Below are 9364 nucleotides of genomic sequence, written 5' to 3'. Positions count from 1 at the left end.
TTCACACTCTCTGACTCTGCAGTGTGCCATCCACCATTCCTTCTGGCTGTGAATGTGTGTGTGAATGGGTAGGAAACTGGCACATTGTGATTATGATAATGCTTTTAGATAAAGTTGGTATAGAAATGCAGAGCATTTAGGCATACCTTAATACAGGCCAAGATGATATACTTCTATTGTAAGAGATTACTAACAAATTATGTTTGAAAACACCCGCCCAATGGTGAGGTAATGAGAATAATCACCGGAGGCATTTATTGCACTTAAAATCTGAATCTTATATGTTATGTATGTTTAACATTTGAAATGATATGATATTATTAGTGAATAAATTAGACAAACCTTAATGCAGGCCAAGGAGATATACAGTACTGTGCAAAAAGGTTACGGTCCTTTGGGATGTGGGTTAAAGTGTGTGTTGCACTTCAAAATTTGGCCCCTGGTCAGAGACTGCATGAGACAGAGGTTGGGCTGAAATGCCTTTAGAATTATACCATTACTCAAGGTAAGGTGGCATTCTGGTACTTAGACCACGGCGGCAGTACAGAAATTCAGCAAATTGTTCTCAGAATTTGGATATATTTCTGATTGCTGAAGCCAAGTTGCAGCCAGTTTACAGCAGATATGTTTCTTGTTGAGGCCAGTATCTGTCTCATCTCAGCCAAGGGGACAGGAGGTCACTAATGTTTTTTTAAAAATGGAAGATGTCATTTTATTTCTTCCTTCTATCTTGAAATAGAATTTATAATGGAAGGAACATCAAGAACGTCAATTAATGTGCATGACTGGCTTGTCAACGGTTCCCTGTGAAAATCTAACCACCCAGTGCTGTATGGGTTACCCATATAAAGTTGGAACGAGAATAATGCACTGGAGGCATACAACTGTTTTCCGCTCTGTTCAAAGAGATGACTGTCCATGGGGATGTGGGTTAAGAGTGTATTGAACTTCAAAATCAAACGGAGGCACGGTGGCGCAGTCGGTAGCGCTGTCGCCTCACAGCTAGAAGGTCCTGGGTTCGATTCCCGCCGGGGGACGCTGTGGGCGCTGGGGGCGTGTCTTCTCCTCCGCGTCATCAGCGCCCATACCCTAGGTGGGGTTGGCAAAAGGGCCTACTCTGTGTGGAGTTTGCATGTTCTCCCCGTGTCTCCTAGGGTAGTTAATACCCTCACAAAAAACATGTAGTAATCCTGGTCGCTATACCGCCTCCCCCATGACAGCCGGGGCGCCTGATGGAGGGGAAGGGAACTGGTTGGAATAACGTGTTCCTTCCACGCGCTACGTCCAATCAGGGAAACTCCCCCCTGTCAGGTGACGAGAAGGTCAGTTGGCTCTCATGCCTGAAGGAAGCATGAGCTCGGCCCTGGCCTCCCTACTGTCGGGGACTGGTGTAGTGCTGGTGTAGGGCGTGTGAAGCGCCCAGGATCACTTAGGAAATTGGCACCGGGTGAAAAAAATGGGTTACAAAAATCGTGGGATAAAAATTTAGAAAAAAAAAAAGAACTTCAAAATCAGTCCTTGCTCAGAGACTGAGGCTGGGCTGAATGCCTTGTCTGTCAGGTGGCATCCTGGTACTTAGACCAAGCACCTCCAAAACCTGTAGTTAGTTAGTTAGTTGAACAAACTTAATTCAAGGACATTAATATGTATCACTGAAGTAGGCTAAGTCAATCAGGATGAGAGTTTGGTCCTTTCCTATGGATGTGAATCCTGATTAGAGCGTGTATCCTACTATATAATTGGAGTAACCTCTGTCTGTCCGTCTGTCTTGGGTCGACCGGGTATGGGCTAGTTCTTTAAATTCCTATAGTTTTTGGCTCATTGCAACCATCATCTTTCCTATGGTTATTGGTTCACACAAGGGGTCGTGAGGGCACAAGGATGTACATGGACTAAGCATTGAGTGTATCAACTATGCCTTATAGGAAGCTTATAGGATGTGCAGACATAAATTATAACAAAATCCTGATCACGGTTCAGGGACATAGATAAGGATTATACGTATTCTTCCGCATGTCCCCCTTTTGTCCATTCTAGGACAACTCACACTGCGGTGTTGTAGTGACGAAGTCCTGTACACACACACACACTGTATGTGTGTGTGTGTGTGTGTGTGTGTGTGTGTGTGTGTGTGTGTGTGTGTGTGTGTGTGTGTGTGTGTAGGTGTGTGTGTGTGTGTGTGTGTGTGTGTGTGTGTGTGTGTGTGTGTGTGACGAAGTCCTGTACACACACACACACACACACACTGTGTGTGTGTGTGTGTGTGTGTGTGTGTGTGTGTGTGTGTGTAGGTGTGTGTGTGTGTGTGTGTGTGTGTGTGTGTGTGTGTGTGTGCGTGTGTACTTTTTTGATGCAAAAGTATTGGCATCAAAATATGCTTTGAATTTCCCATTGACTTGATTGGGTGTTTAAAGTTAAATATTTCAAAAACTACAAAACATTTCAAAATGACATGAACAAGCGAACAATTCCACAGTAAGCTGAAATCTTTACAGTTTGAATGGAGTTTCTAGGTTGAAGTATGTAGGACTAGTAGTGTGGCAAAGTTTTTGGAAGATACTATAAATAGTTTTGGAGAACATGAGCTCGCTGCTGCTGCAGAGAGCACACAATAACAAAGCCAACCTTGGCCTTGACCATGCCTTGCAGTGACGTCATCGAAGGAGAAACAACAACATAAATCATATGGCTCTTACAGGTGTTTTAATACAGGTGAACAGAGAAGACAGCACAGATAAACAAACAATGTGACACTAAACAAGCACTGAGTGGGGAGCAAGACTAATATATACACATGAGGGCTGATTACACATGAGAATGAGACACATCTGGGGAAGACATGGACATAAAACTATGGAAAACTAGACAATGAACATAACACACAGACCTACACATACAAGACCTAGACAAGACAACACTACAAAAGTCAACTTATTTTTAGCTGACTTGAGTCATCTGATGTTCACTGTGCTTAGTATCCCTGCTTTATCCCTGATTCTGCTCAGACTGACTGTCTGATATGATCACAATTTAATATGTTTTCTTTTTTATGGAAACCACATTAATCCTGGGCTGGCATGCCTACTTTTAGAATGTCAGAATCTTCAAAATTTCAAAAAATAGCAAAAATGGGCCCTAATGCAAGGGATAATCAATGGGGAGCGGGTCATTTCCCCCACGCGACCGACACACACCCCATCCCTAAATCTACAGTTCGGCTACACTTGTATCTCTTTGTGACCGATATTTTCCTTATGACCCTTGGATGAACCAATAACAGGAATCTGTACCTGCAGCAACAAAATGATTTACAATAACCCTAAGACAATAGGGCGGTATGAGGAAAGAAACTCAATAATCTACCTTTAACAAGCAAATATTTTTCAGTCGCTTCTGATGTCCTACACACTCTAAATAACTTGTGTCTGCCATGTTACCAACGCCGGACACGCACGCGTGCACGCACGTGTGCACCCCCCCCCACCCCCCCCCCCCCCACACACACACACACGCACGCACGCACGCACGCACGCACGCACGCACGCACGCACGCACGCACGCACGCACGCACGCACACACACACACACACACACACACACACACACACACACACACACACACACACACACACACACACACACACACACACACACACACACAGATGACTCAGGCTAGCTGATTTATTTTCATGTAGTGATACTTCCTTGTAGAGAGAGAGAGAGATAATACACCTTCACTACATCCTCATTCATGGTTATTCACTTAGTGAACATCAGGTGACTCGGGCTAGCTGTAGTGTTACTTCCTTGACAAGAAATTATTCTATTTTATTTTGTTATTATTATCATTTGAACTTGTATTGACGTTATGCAATGTAGTTGTAAGAGCAGCTTTGGGTTATTTGCATGTGGCGTTACTTGAGAGAAATGTAATTTAAAAGCCAGCCGGCACACTGCTGCCCGTGCAATGCACTATGAATGCCTGCCAATTAAGGTATGTCATTCAATTCATTGTCTTTCTGTGCTGTCATCCACTCTTTCATGGATGTCTGTGGGTCTTCCTTCACTGCCACATGATTACAGCAGTACAGGTGAAATAAACATCAAAGATGCTCTGCTAGAAGTAGAATGAATCGGCAGGAGCTACAACATGTAAGGTTGGTAGACAGCCTTATTCTCCATTAAAGAGCTACAACATGTAAGGTTGGTAGACAGCCTTATTCTCCATTAAAGTCGGCTGCATGTGGTTTCCCAGCAACATCAGTGAAACACCCAGTGGTGGAAAAAGTACTACATTTTTTTACTTGAGTAAAAGTATCAATATAGTTACAAGTAAAAGGCCTGTGTTCAAAATATTACTTGAGTAAAAGTACAAAAGTTTTTGCATCAAAATATACTTAAAGTACCAAAAGTAAAAGTACAAAAATGTTTGAAAATATCAGATCTGTAAGCGGTCAACATGTCGCGATGCGACGCATTGTGAGCTTATAGATCGGTCATTTTCAAATAGCCTCTGTATAGAATAGGGCAAAAGTGGTTAATGTATGTCTTGTAATATAATCATTTATAACTGCAAAGTAAAAGTACAATATTTTCCTCAGTGATGTAGTGGAGTAGAAGTAAAAGTATTACAAATTGGCAATACTCCACTAAAGTAAAAACATACTTCAAAATTTTACTTACAGTACGTACAGTACTTGAGTAAATTTACTTTACACCACTGGAAACTCCTGTAGAAAGCCACTGGGGGGAGATAGCCATGGCAGCCCAGACCGCATCAACATGATTGATTGATGATATCGCACAGTTGGAACCCATCAGCAGGTGAAGGCTACTCTTATATTCTTCATGGCCCCGCTCAGCTGAAGTGTATAGAGGTACAGTATATACGGTCAGGTACAGTATATACGGTCAGGTACAGTCTATATGGTCAGGTTCAGTATATACGGTCAGGTACAATATATACGGTCAGGTACAGTATAAACGGTAAGGTTCAGTATATACGGTCAGGTACAGTATATACGGTCAGGCTCAGTATATACGGTCAGGCACAGTATATACGGTCAGGTACAGTATATACGGTCAGGCTCAGTATATACGGTCAGGCACAGTATATACGGTCAGGCTCAGTATATACGGTCAGGCACAGTCTATATGGTCAGGTTCAATACGGTCAGGTACAGTATATACGGTCAGGTACAGTATAAGGTCAGGTACAGTATATACGGTCAGGCACAGTATATACGGTCAGGTACAGTATATACGGTCAGGTACAGTATATACGGTCAGGTTCAGTATATACGGTAAGGTTCAGTATATACGGTCAGGTACAGTATATACGGTCAGGCTCAGACTTGGTTCAGGTAGTAGGATGTCCCTACCATGCATGGTCCCTTGTCCAACTGCAGGGAGCGGCAGGAGATATTGCATTTTATTTTGGTCTTTAAAGCACTTTTGGTTGGCTTCTGTCATTTTAAATGTGTATATAAATACATTTTGATTTGAGTTGAGATGTACCGTGGCAATGGTCTATGTTCCACGACTCTTCTCCTTTTTCAAAAAGGGCAAAATTAGCAGATCTACAAGCCCACAATGTATCACGTTGTGACATGTGAGCGTGTAGATCTGCTATTTTTTATATTTGTCATCTATCATGACAAAGACTATAGGGCATAAGTGGTTAGGAAAATGTACCCCACTCGCCCACATTTTTGAGTGTTACTAAATCTTGTGTGAATTGGATGTCTCCCAAAATGAACTTTAAGGAAATGCACCTTCATTGCATCCTCATTTTTGTTGTGTTGAGCTTAGCGAACATCAGATGACTCAGGCTAGCTGTGATGTATTTTCATGTAGTGATACTTCCTTGTAGACAGATAGAGGTCTATTTTATTTGAGTTATTCTATTATAATTTTAACTTGTATTGACCACATGTAATGTACTAGTAATACAAGAAAAACAGTCTCATGTAATCTCAAAACATGAGTTAGTTTCTCCATTACAAATATCTCTTCCACAATGCTCAGCCTGGACCATAACCTTGTAAATGCTTTCTTCCAAGCTAATATTTTTACTAGGTATATTATCTCTTTGTATTTTTTGTGTCAGGTTTCCTATATTTAATAGTTCCACCCATGTTTTGGGTATCTCATAACCTTAATATCTTATTTATCACCGACCCAATTCACAAATAATCTTTCATATCTTTCAACACAGTGTTGTTAATTGGGGACACAGTTATGGTATCATGCAAACTAACAGCGCAGTTAATAATGATAGATATTCATATTTACCTTCACAACACCAGCATCTTCACGGTGAACACAGTTATGGTTTCCAAATCCTGACGTTTTAGCTCAAATGTAATAGTTTTTTTTATGTATTTATATATATATATATTTTAAAATATCAACTATTTAAAGCTTAATCTGTATAGAAGTACAGACTGCTTAAATATGTTGTTTTTAATTAAATAATTACAGTCAACTAAAACATAGTTTTGCTCTCCTGTAAAATTCTGAAAATGTCACTTATGTATTTTTTCTACTTTGTAGGCTACACATAATGTACTACTACTACATAATGTACTACTACTACTACATAATTTACATAATGTACACATAGCGTTAACACATTTTGCTTTTTAAAAACAAATATAGTTTTTTTTAATATTGTTTTTAAAAAGAAAAACGTTTTTTACACTAATCTTTGCTTCTGGGGGTCCCTGGCAGAACATTTTTTGAGATAGGGGTCCGTAGCCAAATACATAATTTTGGGGGTCCTTCACATGAAAAAGCCAGTGCACGCACGCACACGCACACGCACACACACACACACACGCACACGCACACGCACACACACACACACACACACACACACGCACACGCACACGCACACGCACACGCACACGCACACGCACACGCACACACACACACACACACACACACACCTAGCGTCTCTAGGAGCTGCTTTTTCTTGTTTCAGTTGGACGTCTCCCAAAGTAAACTTCATGTGAACACAACCTTTCACTGCATCCTCATGTTTGGTTGTTATTGAGCTCAGACACACATCAGATGACTCGGGCCAGATATGATTTATTGTTCATTGTTTAGTGTTACTTCCTTGTCATCTGTAGAGAGACATTTTTATTTAGTAACCCAGTACCCTCTTAACCATTTAACCCATTTGGATTAAATAAATGTCTAAAGTTTTCTGAAAAACTTATGTTGCTATTACAGTAATACAATTATATAGTATTTGGCTGCGGACCCCCATCTAAAAAATATTTTGTTCCAGGGACCCCCAGAAGCAAAGATATGAGTTCAAATGTTTCGCGTTCGAAGACATAATTTATTCAAGGATTCGCACAAATGTCCACGACTTTTCAAAAAAGATGAGGGGGGGGGGACGACCATTGGTTCTCAAAGTGGGGTCTACATTAACTACAAAAGTAATTAATATAGCATCACAATCATTTTAACCACTTTATCCATTTAGTATATGTTGGCTATTCAAAATCTTTGAAAAATATCGTCTATCGTATATTGTGTCCACTAGTTGAGCAACAGTGCAGTAAATGACATGGTGACCTAAACGGTATGATGACACATTAATGTTGTCACTTACTGGAATCTCAAGGGAAAGTGTACCTGATTGCCTGGTTGAGTCAGCATTATTAGGAAATGTGCCCATAATCAAAGGCATGTGTCTGCTCGCTCATACAATGAATCAGTTAACATGAGTTTAATATGGAAGGTTAAGAGAACAGAATAAGGGCAACCATGGGAAAGGAATAGATCAGGGTTTTTTTTTAGCTCTGGGCCAGGGATTCCGTTAGCTGGTATTTACCGGCCATTGACCGGTAAAATGTTTAATTGGCCGGTATAAACACCACCGGCCACCGTGGCCGGTTGGGAAAATGCTGTTATTAGGCTATTTTATCATTTAAGCCTATTATTAATATTATTATTTGGATAAAGTAGTTGGTTACAACCATTCAAATCATAATCATTTTAAGTTTTTATCATGATCTGACTGTGTGGTTTAATTCCGACAGCCTGCTCTGCGCTGCAGTTATAGAATATAGCCTATTCGTTGTACTATGGTGTCGCGCGTTGAAAATATCAGAGCTACAAGCTCACAGCACGTCGCAACGTGCTGCGTTGTGAGCTTGTATGTCTGCTATTTTTGCCTGGGGGGCGGTGAAAACAAGCGCTTCTTTTCCAATTTACCTGGAATGCCAATTTACCTGTAACATAGACACTAGACAGAGTGGTTCGCTCGGGTGTTGATAAACAGAACCGGGATTTTCCGAGGTGATAGAATCTGAACCAAACTGGACCTAATTGTCGATAAAGGGACCCGTCCCGAACACGTGTGGGTCGTGGATATTATGCAAGCACGGTGACTGTCTGTCTGCAATGGCAGTGGTGAAAGCAACTATAGAGGCAAGTAGGCTAATCAACCTCGCGCAAGGCCACATATATCATGACACATATAATTCACGTGAACAAAACAAAACAAAACCTACTTTTGCATATCAAGGTTGAATGAGAATCGATGTAAAGCCCAAAATATATATTAATGTGTTTATACTGTGCAACGGTGTTGCGCAGGGAAAGGCTGTAAGGCGCAGGGTAATTAGGACTCGCCCCAAAACACCCTCGCCCCCATTTTTCAGGCGGACCAGTGGTTCTTGTATTCTTGTATTTTTTTTACTGAGGATAAGGGTAGGATAGGAATAAGGTTAGGTTTAGGCATAGTTTACTGATATGTTTGTTTAGGAATACCCTACCAGGCGAATGCCGCCGGATTTTCCCCGGGGCGACCGTGTTTTGGGGCGAGCCGCCGCGAGCGGACGTTTTGGTATTCGTTGCGCAGCAGTTCACTCATGCCCACTTTATTCATTTCATTTTTGGAAAGCGACATCTCTGCATGATATAGTAGATCATATAATTTAGTTATCTATAAAAACAGGAACAGATTGCATCTGTGATAAAGTGGAAAGAAGCGCAGCTCTAACGTAACGAGGTGTAATGATCAGTTGGGTGCATGTATGTATGTAGTGCAAACACGCATATGACGTTAATTATAATATGGCCGGTAAATGTATTCTTTGGCCGGTAAAATATAATCCTACCGGCCATGGTGGCCGGCCCAAAAAATGCCTAGCGGAAACCCTGCTCTGGGCCACTAGCATGTCTCAGTTAAATAATGACTGTTAAGGGCTTGATTTAATTCACCTCAAATTAACACATTAAATTAATCCCTTAACAGTCATTATTTAATGTCAAGCTTTCCCCCCCACACCACCCCCTTATCCTCAGACACCACGCCCATATCCCCCCACACCACGCCCATATCC

The sequence above is a fragment of the Gymnoscopelus braueri genome, assembly GCF_963280865.1.
Source record: "Gymnoscopelus braueri genome assembly, chromosome: 8".
Lineage (NCBI taxonomy): Eukaryota > Metazoa > Chordata > Actinopteri > Myctophiformes > Myctophidae > Gymnoscopelus > Gymnoscopelus braueri.
The sequence above is the reverse complement of the archived record's forward strand: the minus strand, read 5'-3'. Positions refer to the sequence as shown.